General features: G+C 45.7%; 11 non-coding genes across 11 annotated transcripts; all 11 read right to left on the reverse strand.

Moving 5' to 3' along the window:
- Positions 1-885: 885 nt before the first annotated feature.
- On the reverse strand, positions 886-967 carry TRNAS-GCU (transfer RNA serine (anticodon GCU)). The gene has a single exon. It is a non-coding gene; the product is annotated as a tRNA-Ser (tRNA).
- A 3257-nt stretch (positions 968-4224) lies between these two features.
- Positions 4225-4306, reverse strand: TRNAS-GCU (transfer RNA serine (anticodon GCU)). The gene has a single exon. It is a non-coding gene; the product is annotated as a tRNA-Ser (tRNA).
- A 1151-nt stretch (positions 4307-5457) lies between these two features.
- TRNAS-GCU (transfer RNA serine (anticodon GCU)) lies at positions 5458-5539 on the reverse strand. Its single transcript has one exon. It is a non-coding gene; the product is annotated as a tRNA-Ser (tRNA).
- Positions 5540-7923: 2384 nt separating this feature from the next.
- TRNAS-GCU (transfer RNA serine (anticodon GCU)) lies at positions 7924-8005 on the reverse strand. The gene has a single exon. It is a non-coding gene; the product is annotated as a tRNA-Ser (tRNA).
- A 1151-nt stretch (positions 8006-9156) lies between these two features.
- Positions 9157-9238, reverse strand: TRNAS-GCU (transfer RNA serine (anticodon GCU)). Its single transcript has one exon. It is a non-coding gene; the product is annotated as a tRNA-Ser (tRNA).
- Positions 9239-11622: 2384 nt separating this feature from the next.
- TRNAS-GCU (transfer RNA serine (anticodon GCU)) lies at positions 11623-11704 on the reverse strand. The gene has a single exon. It is a non-coding gene; the product is annotated as a tRNA-Ser (tRNA).
- Positions 11705-12855: 1151 nt separating this feature from the next.
- TRNAS-GCU (transfer RNA serine (anticodon GCU)) lies at positions 12856-12937 on the reverse strand. The gene has a single exon. It is a non-coding gene; the product is annotated as a tRNA-Ser (tRNA).
- Positions 12938-14088: 1151 nt separating this feature from the next.
- TRNAS-GCU (transfer RNA serine (anticodon GCU)) lies at positions 14089-14170 on the reverse strand. The gene has a single exon. It is a non-coding gene; the product is annotated as a tRNA-Ser (tRNA).
- Positions 14171-15321: 1151 nt separating this feature from the next.
- Positions 15322-15403, reverse strand: TRNAS-GCU (transfer RNA serine (anticodon GCU)). Its single transcript has one exon. It is a non-coding gene; the product is annotated as a tRNA-Ser (tRNA).
- A 1151-nt stretch (positions 15404-16554) lies between these two features.
- On the reverse strand, positions 16555-16636 carry TRNAS-GCU (transfer RNA serine (anticodon GCU)). The gene has a single exon. It is a non-coding gene; the product is annotated as a tRNA-Ser (tRNA).
- Positions 16637-17787: 1151 nt separating this feature from the next.
- On the reverse strand, positions 17788-17869 carry TRNAS-GCU (transfer RNA serine (anticodon GCU)). Its single transcript has one exon. It is a non-coding gene; the product is annotated as a tRNA-Ser (tRNA).
- Positions 17870-18700: the final 831 nt, after the last annotated feature.

An 18700-nucleotide genomic window follows, 5' to 3' on the forward strand; every position in this document is an offset into this window, starting at 1 on the left:
CTGCTAAGAAGCGGCTCAATCACCTATGGAACCGCAAACCTCTAGCTCTCCACGAAGTTCCAGCTGCTATTGTCGTCTGCAAATTTGTCGGTGTGGATGCCTTTTTCAAAAAGTTTTTGCTTTTCTAATTGTCATGACTGAAAGCTTCATCCTTTTACAAGTTGCTGCCAAGTATGGAACAGAACTCCAGTACCGTGTGGGCCCTTAAAGAAAGCAGTGGAAAACGACTGCGGATAAAGGGACACACCTCAGTTGTCTACCTAGTATCTGCTCACCTTCCTTTTTCCAGCCCTGAAAAGAAAAACCATGAAGGTTTGAGCCACCCCATCAGGTCATGAAAGGTTGCAGGAATTGGAAACATCCGATAGCAGTGGCGTTTTTTTTAAGCTGCACAGCTGTGCCAGCTTTGCCATCACAAGGCGCTGTGGCTTAGTTGGTTAAAGCGCCTGTCTAGTAAACAGGAGATCCTGAGTTCGAATCTCGGCAGTGCCTTTCTTTCTTCTCTTTTGAGCTTCTGAAGCAAACCAAAAAAAAGTTATTCGCTCACGTCTGACATCTTACTTGTCTTTCACACAGTCCTAAGGTAGACCAGTCAGGGGATCTAGAATCAGTACTAGCTAAAGGCTGCAAAGGACAAAGAGGCCTTCATCTTCATGAGAAGGCTGAGGATGCCATCAAGCATGAAAAATAAAAAGAGTGGACTTAACCCGTTGATATGCCACATAACTTGTATGCCACACAACAAATATGCGTCTTTCCTAGCTTTAATAAGAGCCGTCTTGAGAGGTCACAGTTAAAGTCCACCATGGAGGGGACAATCACTGCTTGTCCAGTAAAAAGAGGATTAGCAAACAAAGATTTCAGCTTGGACGAAGCAGAAGAAATCGACGAGGATGGGATTCGAACCCATGCATGCAGAGCACAATGGATTAGCAGTCCATCGCCTTAACCACTCGGCCACCTCGTCCTGGTGAGCGCCGTGGTTCCCTTTGACAAACTCCCAAACAAAGTGTGCCTAGTCGGTGCCTGCAGAGTTTTGCTGATCGGTCATGGGCTGAGTGGGTCATACCTCGCCTCCTACAGTAAGTAATGCCTCAAGAAGATGCATGGAAAACCCTTGAAAGGTGGACCTATGCTAAGGGATGCCAAACCATTTCCAGACATCCCTGGCATGTCTTCCATCCATCTATTCTGCCTTATGCATGGAAAGCAGAGCAGGTAACAATTCTTGCTCTGCTAAGAAGCGGCTCAATCACCTATGGAACCGCAAACCTCTAGCTCTCCACGAAGTTCCAGCTGCTATTGTCGTCTGCAAATTTGTCGGTGTGGATGCCTTTTTCAAAAAGTTTTTGCTTTTCTAATTGTCATGACTGAAAGCTTCATCCTTTTACAAGTTGCTGCCAAGTATGGAACAGAACTCCAGTACCGTGTGGGCCCTTAACCCCTTAAGGACGCAGCCATTTTGTAGCTTAAGGCTCAGCCCGATTTTTTGGATTCTGACTTGCGTCTCTTTATACGGTTATAACTTTTGAACACTGTTACTTATCAAAGCGATTCTGAGATTGTTTTTTCCCCACATGTTGTACTTCATTTTAGTGGTAAATTTTGGCAGATAAGTTTTGCATTTATTTACAAAAAAAAAGAAAATCTGATAAATTTTTGGAAAAATTTGCCATTTTCGAAATTCAAAATCATTGCGTTTTCAGGCAGATCGATTTACCACCTAAATAAGTTGCTGAATAACATTTCCCATTTGTCTACTTTACATTTTCATAATTTCTGAAATGTTTGGATAATTTATTTTGATGTCACGCGGCTTGCAAATAGAATATCGCTTTTCCGGATTTTCAGAATTGACTATTTTGGGGATAAATACAGTTTGGAATGAAATTTTACATATTTAGCATCAAAACCCCCTATATAACCAACCCATTTTCGAATCTGCACCCCTCAAGCTATCAGAAACAGCTTTTACGAAGATTGTTAACCCCTTGAGATCTTCATAGTAATTGAATCAAAATGGAGGTGAAATTTAGAATGGTCATATTGTTCCCTTATACGTTCATTTAGCCCTAAAATTTACACATTTCCAAAAGATAAAAAGAGAAAACCCACCATACAATTTGTTCTGCAATTTCTCCTGAGTACAAAGACCCCCCACATGTGGCTGTGACTTGTGTTATGGGGGCACAACGAGGTGCAGAAGGGAAGGAGGGCGCTGCAGCTGCCAGGATTTTAGTTACCTCATTGGCCCCTTTTGAAGGCTATAAAATTTTCGCTTTTTTGTTATTGGGGCCATGTGATGCCATTTTTTTTGCGGGATGAGATGCTTTTTCCAATGTTACCATTTTGGGGTTTGTATCACCTATTGTTGAAAATTTAGGAACGTTTTTTGAGGACAGGAGTAGAAAAGCATCAATTCTGTACTGGATTTTTTACTTCTTTTTTTTTTGGTGTTCACCGTATAGACTAATAATCATGTTATCTTTATTCTATGGGTTGATACGATTACGGGGATACCAGACATGAATATATTTTCTTACGTTTTACTAAATTTGTCAAACAAAACCCTAATGTGGGGAAAAATCTATCATTTATGTATTGCCGTCTTCCAAGTGGCATAACTTTGTTACTTTTTTGGCTACGGAGCTGGTTGATGGCTTGTTTTTTGCGGGACATGTTGTACTTTGCACCAGTATCATGTCGCAGTACATATGGTTTTTTGATCACATTTTATAGCATTTTTTGTGGGATTGAAAAGGTAAAAATCATAATTTTTGGAGGGTTTATAACAGTTTTTTTTTACGGCGTTTATCGTGCGGGTTCAATAATGATTTACTTTTATTCTACGGGTTGTTACGGACACGGTGATACTATATATGTGGGGTTTGTGTTATGATTTAGACTTTTTTTTGAGCTATATGTCTCTTTATATGTTTTGGGGGTTTGGGGCATTTTTAGTGATTTATGACTTTATTTTTTTATTGAATAACTTTTTTTTTTACTTTTTCACTTTTATACCATGGGACATGAAGAAGCAATCATCTGATTGCTTCTTCATGATAATATTCTGCAATACTCATGTATTGCAGAGTATTATCAGTGTCAGCCTATACACTTGCATAGGCTGGCACTGTGCCAGTAAGATGACGTCACAGACGCCATCTTACTGGCAATTCTTGCAGGTAACTCTGGGGTCCAGATCGGACCCCAGAGTTACTATAGCAACGATCGGCGCACCCCGAAAACGGTTCGGGGGGGCCGATCGTGGGGGAAAGATCCCCCAGATACATGTTAGATGCCGCGGTCGCGCTGACCGCGGCATTTAACGGGTTAAGCACCCGCGATCGGAGACAACTCCGATCGCGGGTGTTACACTGGGGTGCCGGCTATTAGTTACAGCCGGCACCCCGTGTCTCCCGATGCCGGTTCGGCTCAGATCTTGAGCTGAACCGGCATCAGCTCAGCGTCCGATATATCGGACGCTGAGCGCTAAGTCGCTGCGCTCAGCGTCCGATATATCGGACGCTGAGCGTTAAGAGGTTAAAGAAAGCAGTGGAAAACGACTGCGGATAAAGGGACACACCTCAGTTGTCTACCTAGTATCTGCTCACCTTCCTTTTTCCAGCCCTGAAAAGAAAAACCATGAAGGTTTGAGCCACCCCATCAGGTCATGAAAGGTTGCAGGAATTGGAAACATCCGATAGCAGTGGCGTTTTTTTTAAGCTGCACAGCTGTGCCAGCTTTGCCATCACAAGGCGCTGTGGCTTAGTTGGTTAAAGCGCCTGTCTAGTAAACAGGAGATCCTGAGTTCGAATCTCGGCAGTGCCTTTCTTTCTTCTCTTTTGAGCTTCTGAAGCAAACCAAAAAAAAGTTATTCGCTCACGTCTGACATCTTACTTGTCTTTCACACAGTCCTAAGGTAGACCAGTCAGGGGATCTAGAATCAGTACCAGCTAAAGGCTGCAAAGGACAAAGAGGCCTTCATCTTCATGAGAAGGCCGAGGATGCCATCAAGCATGAAAAATAAAAAGAGTGGACTTAACCCGTTGATATGCCACGTAACTTGTATGCCACACAACAAATATGCGTCTTTCCTAGCTTTAATAAGAGCCGTCTTGAGAGGTCACAGTTAAAGTCCACCATGGAGGGGACAATCACTGCTTGTCCAGTAAAAAGAGGATTAGCAAACAAAGATTTCAGCTTGGACGAAGCAGAAGAAATCGACGAGGATGGGATTCGAACCCATGCATGCAGAGCACAATGGATTAGCAGTCCATCGCCTTAACCACTCGGCCACCTCGTCCGGGTGAGCGCCGTGGTTCCCTTTGACAAATTCCCAAACAAAGTGTGCCTAGTCGGTGCCTGCAGAGTTTTGCTGATCGGTCATGGGCTGAGTGGGTCATACCTCGCCTCCTACAGTAAGTAATGCCTCAAGAAGATGCATGGAAAACCCTTGAAAGGTGGACCTATGCTAAGGGATGCCAAACCATTTCCAGACATCCCTGGCATGTCTTCCATCCATCTATTCTGCCTTATGCATGGAAAGCAGAGCAGGTAACAATTCTTGCTCTGCTAAGAAGCGGCTCAATCACCTATGGAACCGCAAACCTCTAGCTCTCCACGAAGTTCCAGCTGCTATTGTCGTCTGCAAATTTGTCGGTGTGGATGCCTTTTTCAAAAAGTTTTTGCTTTTCTAATTGTCATGACTGAAAGCTTCATCCTTTTACAAGTTGCTGCCAAGTATGGAACAGAACTCCAGTACCGTGTGGGCCCTTAAAGAAAGCAGTGGAAAACGACTGCGGATAAAGGGACACACCTCAGTTGTCTACCTAGTATCTGCTCACCTTCCTTTTTCCAGCCCTGAAAAGAAAAACCATGAAGGTTTGAGCCACCCCATCAGGTCATGAAAGGTTGCAGGAATTGGAAACATCCGATAGCAGTGGCGTTTTTTTTAAGCTGCACAGCTGTGCCAGCTTTGCCATCACAAGGCGCTGTGGCTTAGTTGGTTAAAGCGCCTGTCTAGTAAACAGGAGATCCTGAGTTCGAATCTCGGCAGTGCCTTTCTTTCTTCTCTTTTGAGCTTCTGAAGCAAACCAAAAAAAAGTTATTCGCTCACGTCTGACATCTTACTTGTCTTTCACACAGTCCTAAGGTAGACCAGTCAGGGGATCTAGAATCAGTACCAGCTAAAGGCTGCAAAGGACAAAGAGGCCTTCATCTTCATGAGAAGGCCGAGGATGCCATCAAGCATGAAAAATAAAAAGAGTGGACTTAACCCGTTGATATGCCACGTAACTTGTATGCCACACAACAAATATGCGTCTTTCCTAGCTTTAATAAGAGCCGTCTTGAGAGGTCACAGTTAAAGTCCACCATGGAGGGGACAATCACTGCTTGTCCAGTAAAAAGAGGATTAGCAAACAAAGATTTCAGCTTGGACGAAGCAGAAGAAATCGACGAGGATGGGATTCGAACCCATGCATGCAGAGCACAATGGATTAGCAGTCCATCGCCTTAACCACTCGGCCACCTCGTCCTGGTGAGCGCCGTGGTTCCCTTTGACAAACTCCCAAACAAAGTGTGCCTAGTCGGTGCCTGCAGAGTTTTGCTGATCGGTCATGGGCTGAGTGGGTCATACCTCGCCTCCTACAGTAAGTAATGCCTCAAGAAGATGCATGGAAAACCCTTGAAAGGTGGACCTATGCTAAGGGATGCCAAACCATTTCCAGACATCCCTGGCATGTCTTCCATCCATCTATTCTGCCTTATGCATGGAAAGCAGAGCAGGTAACAATTCTTGCTCTGCTAAGAAGCGGCTCAATCACCTATGGAACCGCAAACCTCTAGCTCTCCACGAAGTTCCAGCTGCTATTGTCGTCTGCAAATTTGTCGGTGTGGATGCCTTTTTCAAAAAGTTTTTGCTTTTCTAATTGGCATGACTGAAAGCTTCATCCTTTTACAAGTTGCTGCCAAGTATGGAACAGAACTCCAGTACCGTGTGGGCCCTTAAAGAAAGCAGTGGAAAACGACTGCGGATAAAGGGACACACCTCAGTTGTCTACCTAGTATCTGCTCACCTTCCTTTTTCAAGCCCTGAAAAGAAAAACCATGAAGGTTTGAGCCACCCCATCAGGTCATGAAAGGTTGCAGGAATTGGAAACATCCGATAGCAGTGGCGTTTTTTTTAAGCTGCACAGCTGTGCCAGCTTTGCCACCACAAGGCGCTGTGGCTTAGTTGGTTAAAGCGCCTGTCTAGTAAACAGGAGATCCTGAGTTCGAATCTCGGCAGTGCCTTTCTTTCTTCTCTTTTGAGCTTCTGAAGCAAACCAAAAAAAAGTTATTCGCTCACGTCTGACATCTTACTTGTCTTTCACACAGTCCTAAGGTAGACCAGTCAGGGGATCTAGAATCAGTACCAGCTAAAGGCTGCAAAGGACAAAGAGGCCTTCATCTTCATGAGAAGGCCGAGGATGCCATCAAGCATGAAAAATGAAAAGAGTGGACTTAACCCGTTGATATGCCACGTAACTTGTATGCCACACAACAAATATGCGTCTTTCCTAGCTTTAATAAGAGCCGTCTTGAGAGGTCACAGTTAAAGTCCACCATGGAGGGGACAATCACTGCTTGTCCAGTAAAAAGAGGATTAGCAAACAAAGATTTCAGCTTGGACGAAGCAGAAGAAATCAACGAGGATGGGATTCGAACCCATGCATGCAGAGCACAATGGATTAGCAGTCCATCGCCTTAACCACTCGGCCACCTCGTCCTGGTGAGCGCCGTGGTTCCCTTTGACAAACTCCCAAACAAAGTGTGCCTAGTCGGTGCCTGCAGAGTTTTGCTGATCGGTCATGGGCTGAGTGGGTCATACCTCGCCTCCTACAGTAAGTAATGCCTCAAGAAGATGCATGGAAAACCCTTGAAAGGTGGACCTATGCTAAGGGATGCCAAACCATTTCCAGACATCCCTGGCATGTCTTCCATCCATCTATTCTGCCTTATGCATGGAAAGCAGAGCAGGTAACAATTCTTGCTCTGCTAAGAAGCGGCTCAATCACCTATGGAACCGCAAACCTCTAGCTCTCCACGAAGTTCCAGCTGCTATTGTCGTCTGCAAATTTGTCGGTGTGGATGCCTTTTTCAAAAAGTTTTTGCTTTTCTAATTGTCATGACTGAAAGCTTCATCCTTTTACAAGTTGCTGCCAAGTATGGAACAGAACTCCAGTACCGTGTGGGCCCTTAAAGAAAGCAGTGGAAAACGACTGCGGATAAAGGGACACACCTCAGTTGTCTACCTAGTATCTGCTCACCTTCCTTTTTCCAGCCCTGAAAAGAAAAACCATGAAGGTTTGAGCCACCCCATCAGGTCATGAAAGGTTGCAGGAATTGGAAACATCCGATAGCAGTGGCGTTTTTTTTAAGCTGCACAGCTGTGCCAGCTTTGCCATCACAAGGCGCTGTGGCTTAGTTGGTTAAAGCGCCTGTCTAGTAAACAGGAGATCCTGAGTTCGAATCTCGGCAGTGCCTTTCTTTCTTCTCTTTTGAGCTTCTGAAGCAAACCAAAAAAAAGTTATTCGCTCACGTCTGACATCTTACTTGTCTTTCACACAGTCCTAAGGTAGACCAGTCAGGGGATCTAGAATCAGTACCAGCTAAAGGCTGCAAAGGACAAAGAGGCCTTCATCTTCATGAGAAGGCCGAGGATGCCATCAAGCATGAAAAATAAAAAGAGTGGACTTAACCCGTTGATATGCCACGTAACTTGTATGCCACACAACAAATATGCGTCTTTCCTAGCTTTAATAAGAGCCGTCTTGAGAGGTCACAGTTAAAGTCCACCATGGAGGGGACAATCACTGCTTGTCCAGTAAAAAGAGGATTAGCAAACAAAGATTTCAGCTTGGACGAAGCAGAAGAAATCGACGAGGATGGGATTCGAACCCATGCATGCAGAGCACAATGGATTAGCAGTCCATCGCCTTAACCACTCGGCCACCTCGTCCTGGTGAGCGCCGTGGTTCCCTTTGACAAACTCCCAAACAAAGTGTGCCTAGTCGGTGCCTGCAGAGTTTTGCTGATCGGTCATGGGCTGAGTGGGTCATACCTCGCCTCCTACAGTAAGTAATGCCTCAAGAAGATGCATGGAAAACCCTTGAAAGGTGGACCTATGCTAAGGGATGCCAAACCATTTCCAGACATCCCTGGCATGTCTTCCATCCATCTATTCTGCCTTATGCATGGAAAGCAGAGCAGGTAACAATTCTTGCTCTGCTAAGAAGCGGCTCAATCACCTATGGAACCGCAAACCTCTAGCTCTCCACGAAGTTCCAGCTGCTATTGTCGTCTGCAAATTTGTCGGTGTGGATGCCTTTTTCAAAAAGTTTTTGCTTTTCTAATTGTCATGACTGAAAGCTTCATCCTTTTACAAGTTGCTGCCAAGTATGGAACAGAACTCCAGTACCGTGTGGGCCCTTAAAGAAAGCAGTGGAAAACGACTGCGGATAAAGGGACACACCTCAGTTGTCTACCTAGTATCTGCTCACCTTCCTTTTTCCAGCCCTGAAAAGAAAAACCATGAAGGTTTGAGCCACCCCATCAGGTCATGAAAGGTTGCAGGAATTGGAAACATCCGATAGCAGTGGCGTTTTTTTTAAGCTGCACAGCTGTGCCAGCTTTGCCATCACAAGGCGCTGTGGCTTAGTTGGTCAAAGCGCCTGTCTAGTAAACAGGAGATCCTGAGTTTGAATCTCGGCAGTGCCTTTCTTTCTTCTCTTTTGAGCTTCTGAAGCAAACCAAAAAAAAGTTATTCGCTCACGTCTGACATCTTACTTGTCTTTCACACAGTCCTAAGGTAGACCAGTCAGGGGATCTAGAATCAGTACTAGCTAAAGGCTGCAAAGGACAAAGAGGCCTTCATCTTCATGAGAAGGCTGAGGATGCCATCAAGCATGAAAAATAAAAAGAGTGGACTTAACCCGTTGATATGCCACGTAACTTGTATGCCACACAACAAATATGCGTCTTTCCTAGCTTTAATAAGAGCCGTCTTGAGAGGTCACAGTTAAAGTCCACCATGGAGGGGACAATCACTGCTTGTCCAGTAAAAAGAGGATTAGCAAACAAAGATTTCAGCTTGGACGAAGCAGAAGAAATCGACGAGGATGGGATTCGAACCCATGCATGCAGAGCACAATGGATTAGCAGTCCATCGCCTTAACCACTCGGCCACCTCGTCCGGGTGAGCGCCGTGGTTCCCTTTGACAAATTCCCAAACAAAGTGTGCCTAGTCGGTGCCTGCAGAGTTTTGCTGATCGGTCATGGGCTGAGTGGGTCATACCTCGCCTCCTACAGTAAGTAATGCCTCAAGAAGATGCATGGAAAACCCTTGAAAGGTGGACCTATGCTAAGGGATGCCAAACCATTTCCAGACATCCCTGGCATGTCTTCCATCCATCTATTCTGCCTTATGCATGGAAAGCAGAGCAGGTAACAATTCTTGCTCTGCTAAGAAGCGGCTCAATCACCTATGGAACCGCAAACCTCTAGCTCTCCACGAAGTTCCAGCTGCTATTGTCGTCTGCAAATTTGTCGGTGTGGATGCCTTTTTCAAAAAGTTTTTGCTTTTCTAATTGTCATGACTGAAAGCTTCATCCTTTTACAAGTTGCTGCCAAGTATGGAACAGAACTCCAGTACCGTGTGGGCCCTTAAAGAAAGCAGTGGAAAACGACTGCGGATAAAGGGACACACCTCAGTTGTCTACCTAGTATCTGCTCACCTTCCTTTTTCCAGCCCTGAAAAGAAAAACCATGAAGGTTTGAGCCACCCCATCAGGTCATGAAAGGTTGCAGGAATTGGAAACATCCGATAGCAGTGGCGTTTTTTTTAAGCTGCACAGCTGTGCCAGCTTTGCCATCACAAGGCGCTGTGGCTTAGTTGGTTAAAGCGCCTGTCTAGTAAACAGGAGATCCTGAGTTCGAATCTCGGCAGTGCCTTCCTTTCTTCTCTTTTGAGCTTCTGAAGCAAACCAAAAAAAAGTTATTCGCTCACGTCTGACATCTTACTTGTCTTTCACACAGTCCTAAGGTAGACCAGTCAGGGGATCTAGAATCAGTACCAGCTAAAGGCTGCAAAGGACAAAGAGGCCTTCATCTTCATGAGAAGGCCGAGGATGCCATCAAGCATGAAAAATAAAAAGAGTGGACTTAACCCGTTGATATGCCACGTAACTTGTATGCCACACAACAAATATGCGTCTTTCCTAGCTTTAATAAGAGCCGTCTTGAGAGGTCACAGTTAAAGTCCACCATGGAGGGGACAATCACTGCTTGTCCAGTAAAAAGAGGATTAGCAAACAAAGATTTCAGCTTGGACGAAGCAGAAGAAATCGACGAGGATGGGATTCGAACCCATGCATGCAGAGCACAATGGATTAGCAGTCCATCGCCTTAACCACTCGGCCTCCTCGTCCTGGTGAGCGCCGTGGTTCCCTTTGACAAACTCCCAAACAAAGTGTGCCTAGTCGGTGCCTGCAGAGTTTTGCTGATCGGTCATGGGCTGAGTGGGTCATACCTCGCCTCCTACAGTAAGTAATGCCTCAAGAAGATGCATGGAAAACCCTTGAAAGGTGGACCTATGCTAAGGGATGCCAAACCATTTCCAGACATCCCTGGCATGTCTTCCATCCATCTATTCTGCCTTATGCATGGAAAGCAGAGCAGGTAACAATTCTTGCTCTGCTAAGAAGCGGCTCAATCACCTATGGAACCGCAAACCTCTAGCTCTCCACGAAGTTCCAGCTGCTATTGTCGTCTGCAAATTTGTCGGTGTGGATGCCTTTTTCAAAAAGTTTTTGCTTTTCTAATTGTCATGACTGAAAGCTTCATCCTTTTACAAGTTGCTGCCAAGTATGGAACAGAACTCCAGTACCGTGTGGGCCCTTAAAGAAAGCAGTGGAAAACGACTGCGGATAAAGGGACACACCTCAGTTGTCTACCTAGTATCTGCTCACCTTCCTTTTTCCAGCCCTGAAAAGAAAAACCATGAAGGTTTGAGCCACCCCATCAGGTCATGAAAGGTTGCAGGAATTGGAAACATCCGATAGCAGTGGCGTTTTTTTTAAGCTGCACAGCTGTGCCAGCTTTGCCACCACAAGGCGCTGTGGCTTAGTTGGTTAAAGCGCCTGTCTAGTAAACAGGAGATCCTGAGTTCGAATCTCGGCAGTGCCTTTCTTTCTTCTCTTTTGAGCTTCTGAAGCAAACCAAAAAAAAGTTATTCGCTCACGTCTGACATCTTACTTGTCTTTCACACAGTCCTAAGGTAGACCAGTCAGGGGATCTAGAATCAGTACCAGCTAAAGGCTGCAAAGGACAAAGAGGCCTTCATCTTCATGAGAAGGCCGAGGATGCCATCAAGCATGAAAAATGAAAAGAGTGGACTTAACCCGTTGATATGCCACGTAACTTGTATGCCACACAACAAATATGCGTCTTTCCTAGCTTTAATAAGAGCCGTCTTGAGAGGTCACAGTTAAAGTCCACCATGGAGGGGACAATCACTGCTTGTCCAGTAAAAAGAGGATTAGCAAACAAAGATTTCAGCTTGGACGAAGCAGAAGAAATCGACGAGGATGGGATTCGAACCCATGCATGCAGAGCACAATGGATTAGCAGTCCATCGCCTTAACCACTCGGCCACCTCGTCCTGGTGAGCGCCGTGGTTCCCTTTGACAAACTCCCAAACAAAGTGTGCCTAGTCGGTGCCTGCAGAGTTTTGCTGATCGGTCATGGGCTGAGTGGGTCATACCTCGCCTCCTACAGTAAGTAATGCCTCAAGAAGATGCATGGAAAACCCTTGAAAGGTGGACCTATGCTAAGGGATGCCAAACCATTTCCAGACATCCCTGGCATGTCTTCCATCCATCTATTCTGCCTTATGCATGGAAAGCAGAGCAGGTAACAATTCTTGCTCTGCTAAGAAGCGGCTCAATCACCTATGGAACCGCAAACCTCTAGCTCTCCACGAAGTTCCAGCTGCTATTGTCGTCTGCAAATTTGTCGGTGTGGATGCCTTTTTCAAAAAGTTTTTGCTTTTCTAATTGTCATGACTGAAAGCTTCATCCTTTTACAAGTTGCTGCCAAGTATGGAACAGAACTCCAGTACCGTGTGGGCCCTTAAAGAAAGCAGTGGAAAACGACTGCGGATAAAGGGACACACCTCAGTTGTCTACCTAGTATCTGCTCACCTTCCTTTTTCCAGCCCTGAAAAGAAAAACCATGAAGGTTTGAGCCACCCCATCAGGTCATGAAATGTTGCAGGAATTGGAAACATCCGATAGCAGTGGCGTTTTTTTTAAGCTGCACAGCTGTGCCAGCTTTGCCATCACAAGGCGCTGTGGCTTAGTTGGTTAAAGCGCCTGTCTAGTAAACAGGAGATCCTGAGTTCGAATCTCGGCAGTGCCTTTCTTTCTTCTCTTTTGAGCTTCTGAAGCAAACCAAAAAAAAGTTATTCGCTCACGTCTGACATCTTACTTGTCTTTCACACAGTCCTAAGGTAGACCAGTCAGGGGATCTAGAATCAGTACCAGCTAAAGGCTGCAAAGGACAAAGAGGCCTTCATCTTCATGAGAAGGCCGAGGATGCCATCAAGCATGAAAAATAAAAAGAGTGGACTTAACCCGTTGATATGCCACGTAACTTGTATGCCACACAACAAATATGCGTCTTTCCTAGCTTTAATAAGAGCCGTCTTGAGAGGTCACAGTTAAAGTCCACCATGGAGGGGACAATCACTGCTTGTCCAGTAAAAAGAGGATTAGCAAACAAAGATTTCAGCTTGGACGAAGCAGAAGAAATCGACGAGGATGGGATTCGAACCCATGCATGCAGAGCACAATGGATTAGCAGTCCATCGCCTTAACCACTCGGCCACCTCGTCCTGGTGAGCGCCGTGGTTCCCTTTGACAAACTCCCAAACAAAGTGTGCCTAGTTGGTGCCTGCAGAGTTTTGCTGATCGGTCATGGGCTGAGTGGGTCATACCTCGCCTCCTACAGTAAGTAATGCCTCAAGAAGATGCATGGAAAACCCTTGAAAGGTGGACCTATGCTAAGGGATGCCAAACCATTTCCAGACATCCCTGGCATGTCTTCCATCCATCTATTCTGCCTTATGCATGGAAAGCAGAGCAGGTAACAATTCTTGCTCTGCTAAGAAGCGGCTCAATCACCTATGGAACCGCAAACCTCTAGCTCTCCACGAAGTTCCAGCTGCTATTGTCGTCTGCAAATTTGTCGGTGTGGATGCCTTTTTCAAAAAGTTTTTGCTTTTCTAATTGGCATGACTGAAAGCTTCATCCTTTTACAAGTTGCTGCCAAGTATGGAACAGAACTCCAGTACCGTGTGGGCCCTTAAAGAAAGCAGTGGAAAACGACTGCGGATAAAGGGACACACCTCAGTTGTCTACCTAGTATCTGCTCACCTTCCTTTTTCCAGCCCTGAAAAGAAAAACCATGAAGGTTTGAGCCACCCCATCAGGTCATGAAAGGTTGCAGGAATTGGAAACATCCGATAGCAGTGGCGTTTTTTTTAAGCTGCACAGCTGTGCCAGCTTTGCCATCACAAGGCGCTGTGGCTTAGTTGGTTAAAGCGCCTGTCTAGTAAACAGGAGATCCTGAGTTCGAATCTTGGCAGTGCCTTTCTTTCTTCTCTTTTGAGCTTCTGAAGCAAACCAAAAAAAAGTTATTCGCTCACGTCTGACATCTTACTTGTCTTTCACACAGTCCTAAGGTAGACCAGTCAGGGGATCTAGAATCAGTACTAGCTAAAGGCTGCAAAGGACAAAGAGGCCTTCATCTTCATGAGAAGGCTGAGGATGCCATCAAGCATGAAAAATAAAAAGAGTGGACTTAACCCGTTGATATGCCACGTAACTTGTATGCCACACAACAAATATGCGTCTTTCCTAGCTTTAATAAGAGCCGTCTTGAGAGGTCACAGTTAAAGTCCACCATGGAGGGGACAATCACTGCTTGTCCAGTAAAAAGAGGATTAGCAAACAAAGATTTCAGCTTGGACGAAGCAGAAGAAATCGACGAGGATGGGATTCGAACCCATGCATGCAGAGCACAATGGATTAGCAGTCCATCGCCTTAACCACTCGGCCACCTCGTCCGGGTGAGCGCTGTGGTTCCCTTTGACAAATTCCCAAACAAAGTGTGCCTAGTCGGTGCCTGCAGAGTTTTGCTGATCGGTCATGGGCTGAGTGGGTCATACCTCGCCTCCTACAGTAAGTAATGCCTCAAGAAGATGCATGGAAAACCCTTGAAAGGTGGACCTATGCTAAGGGATGCCAAACCATTTCCAGACATCCCTGGCATGTCTTCCATCCATCTATTCTGCCTTATGCATGGAAAGCAGAGCAGGTAACAATTCTTGCTCTGCTAAGAAGCGGCTCAATCACCTATGGAACCGCAAACCTCTAGCTCTCCACGAAGTTCCAGCTGCTATTGTCGTCTGCAAATTTGTCGGTGTGGATGCCTTTTTCAAAAAGTTTTTGCTTTTCTAATTGTCATGACTGAAAGCTTCATCCTTTTACAAGTTGCTGCCAAGTATGGAACAGAACTCCAGTACCGTGTGGGCCCTTAAAGAAAGCAGTGGAAAACGACTGCGGATAAAGGGACACACCTCAGTTGTCTACCTAGTATCTGCTCACCTTCCTTTTTCCAGCCCTGAAAAGAAAAACCATGAAGGTTTGAGCCACCCCATCAGGTCATGAAAGGTTGCAGGAATTGGAAACATCCGATAGCAGTGGCGTTTTTTTTAAGCTGCACAGCTGTGCCAGCTTTGCCATCACAAGGCGCTGTGGCTTAGTTGGTTAAAGCGCCTGTCTAGTAAACAGGAGATCCTGAGTTCGAATCTCGGCAGTGCCTTTCTTTCTTCTCTTTTGAGCTTCTGAAGCAAACCAAAAAAAAGTTATTCGCTCACGTCTGACATCTTACTTGTCTTTCACACAGTCCTAAGGTAGACCAGTCAGGGGATCTAGAATCAGTACCAGCTAAAGGCTGCAAAGGACAAAGAGGCCTTCATCTTCATGAGAAGGCCGAGGATGCCATCAAGCATGAAAAATAAAAAGAGTGGACTTAACCCGTTGATATGCCACGTAACTTGTATGCCACACAACAAATATGCGTCTTTCCTAGCTTTAATAAGAGCCGTCTTGAGAGGTCACAGTTAAAGTCCACCATGGAGGGGACAATCACTGCTTGTCCAGTAAAAAGAGGATTAGCAAACAAAGATTTCAGCTTGGACGAAGCAGAAGAAATCGACGAGGATGGGATTCGAACCCATGCATGCAGAGCACAATGGATTAGCAGTCCATCGCCTTAACCACTCGGCCACCTCGTCCTGGTGAGCGCCGTGGTTCCCTTTGACAAACTCCCAAACAAAGTGTGCCTAGTCGGTGCCTGCAGAGTTTTGCTGATCGGTCATGGGCTGAGTGGGTCATACCTCGCCTCCTACAGTAAGTAATGCCTCAAGAAGATGCATGGAAAACCCTTGAAAGGTGGACCTATGCTAAGGGATGCCAAACCATTTCCAGACATCCCTGGCATGTCTTCCATCCATCTATTCTGCCTTATGCATGGAAAGCAGAGCAGGTAACAATTCTTGCTCTGCTAAGAAGCGGCTCAATCACCTATGGAACCGCAAACCTCTAGCTCTCCACGAAGTTCCAGCTGCTATTGTCGTCTGCAAATTTGTCGGTGTGGATGCCTTTTTCAAAAAGTTTTTGCTTTTCTAATTGTCATGACTGAAAGCTTCATCCTTTTACAAGTTGCTGCCAAGTATGGAACAGAACTCCAGTACCGTGTGGGCCCTTAAAGAAAGCAGTGGAAAACGACTGCGGATAAAGGGACACACCTCAGTTGTCTACCTAGTATCTGCTCACCTTCCTTTTTCAAGCCCTGAAAAGAAAAACCATGAAGGTTTGAGCCACCCCATCAGGTCATGAAAGGTTGCAGGAATTGGAAACATCCGATAGCAGTGGCGTTTTTTTTAAGCTGCACAGCTGTGCCAGCTTTGCCATCACAAGGCGCTGTGGCTTAGTTGGTTAAAGCGCCTGTCTAGTAAACAGGAGATCCTGAGTTCGAATCTCGGCAGTGCCTTTCTTTCTTCTCTTTTGAGCTTCTGAAGCAAACCAAAAAAAAGTTATTCGCTCACGTCTGACATCTTACTTGTCTTTCACACAGTCCTAAGGTAGACCAGTCAGGGGATCTAGAATCAGTACCAGCTAAAGGCTGCAAAGGACAAAGAGGCCTTCATCTTCATGAGAAGGCCGAGGATGCCATCAAGCATGAAAAATAAAAAGAGTGGACTTAACCCGTTGATATGCCACGTAACTTGTATGCCACACAACAAATATGCGTCTTTCCTAGCTTTAATAAGAGCCGTCTTGAGAGGTCACAGTTAAAGTCCACCATGGAGGGGACAATCACTGCTTGTCCAGTAAAAAGAGGATTAGCAAACAAAGATTTCAGCTTGGACGAAGCAGAAGAAATCGACGAGGATGGGATTCGAACCCATGCATGCAGAGCACAATGGATTAGCAGTCCATCGCCTTAACCACTCGGCCACCTCGTCCTGGTGAGCGCCGTGGTTCCCTTTGACAAACTCCCAAACAAAGTGTGCCTAGTCGGTGCCTGCAGAGTTTTGCTGATCGGTCATGGGCTGAGTGGGTCATACCTCGCCTCCTACAGTAAGTAATGCCTCAAGAAGATGCATGGAAAACCCTTGAAAGGTGGACCTATGCTAAGGGATGCCAAACCATTTCCAGACATCCCTGGCATGTCTTCCATCCATCTATTCTGCCTTATGCATGGAAAGCAGAGCAGGTAACAATTCTTGCTCTGCTAAGAAGCGGCTCAATCACCTATGGAACCGCAAACCTCTAGCTCTCCACGAAGTTCCAGCTGCTATTGTCGTCTGCAAATTTGTCGGTGTGGATGCCTTTTTCAAAAAGTTTTTGCTTTTCTAATTGTCATGACTGAAAGCTTCATCCTTTTACAAGTTGCTGCCAAGTATGGAACAGAACTCCAGTACCGTGTGGGCCCTTAAAGAAAGCAGTGGAAAACGACTGCGGATAAAGGGACACACCTCAGTTGTCTACCTAGTATCTGCTCACCTTCCTTTTTCCAGCCCTGAAAAGAAAAACCATGAAGGTTTGAGCCACCCCATCAGGTCATGAAAGGTTGCAGGAATTGGAAACATCCGATAGCAGTGGCGTTTTTTTTAAGCTGCACAGCTGTGCCAGCTTTGCCACCACAAGGCGCTGTGGCTTAGTTGGTTAAAGCGCCTGTCTAGTAAACAGGAGATCCTGAGTTCGAATCTCGGCAGTGCCTTTCTTTCTTCTCTTTTGAGCTTCTGAAGCAAACCAAAAAAAAGTTATTCGCTCACGTCTGACATCTTACTTGTCTTTCACACAGTCCTAAGGTAGACCAGTCAGGGGATCTAGAATCAGTACCAGCTAAAGGCTGCAAAGGACAAAGAGGCCTTCATCTTCATGAGAAGGCCGAGGATGCCATCAAGCATGAAAAATGAAAAGAGTGGACTTAACCCGTTGATATGCCACGTAACTTGTATGCCACACAACAAATATGCGTCTTTCCTAGCTTTAATAAGAGCCGTCTTGAGAGGTCACAGTTAAAGTCCACCATGGAGGGGACAATCACTGCTTGTCCAGTAAAAAGAGGATTAGCAAAGAAAGATTTCAGCTTGGACGAAGCAGAAGAAATCGACGAGGATGGGATTCGAACCCATGCATGCAGAGCACAATGGATTAGCAGTCCATCGCCTTAACCACTCGGCCACCTCGTCCTGGTGAGCGCCGTGGTTCCCTTTGACAAACTCCCAAACAAAGTGTGCCTAGTCGGTGCCTGCAGAGTTTTGCTGATCGGTCATGGGCTGAGTGGGTCATACCTCGCCTCCTACAGTAAGTAATGCCTCAAGAAGATGCATGGAAAACCCTTGAAAGGTGGACCTATGCTAAGGGATGCCAAACCATTTCCAGACATCCCTGGCATGTCTTCCATCCATCTATTCTGCCTTATGCATGGAAAGCAGAGCAGGTAACAATTCTTGCTCTGCTAAGAAGCGGCTCAATCACCTATGGAACCGCAAACCTCTAGCTCTCCACGAAGTTCCAGCTGCTATTGTCGTCTGCAAATTTGTCGGTGTGGATGCCTTTTTCAAAAAGTTTTTGCTTTTCTAATTGTCATGACTGAAAGCTTCATCCTTTTACAAGTTGCTGCCAAGTATGGAACAGAACTCCAGTACCGTGTGGGCCCTTAAAGAAAGCAGTGGAAAACGACTGCGGATAAAGGGACACACCTCAGTTGTCTACCTAGTATCTGCTCACCTTCCTTTTTCCAGCCCTGAAAAGAAAAACCATGAAGGTTTGAGCCACCCCATCAGGTCATGAAAGGTTGCAGGAATTGGAAACATCCGATAGCAGTGGCGTTTTTTTTAAGCTGCACAGCTGTGCCAGCTTTGCCATCACAAGGCGCTGTGGCTTAGTTGGTTAAAGCGCCTGTCTAGTAAACAGGAGATCCTGAGTTCGAATCTCGGCAGTGCCTTTCTTTCTTCTCTTTTGAGCTTCTGAAGCAAACCAAAAAAAAGTTATTCGCTCACGTCTGACATCTTACTTGT

The sequence above is a fragment of the Engystomops pustulosus genome, chromosome 7, assembly GCF_040894005.1.
Source record: "Engystomops pustulosus chromosome 7, aEngPut4.maternal, whole genome shotgun sequence".
In the NCBI taxonomy this organism is placed as follows: Eukaryota; Metazoa; Chordata; class Amphibia; order Anura; family Leptodactylidae; genus Engystomops; species Engystomops pustulosus.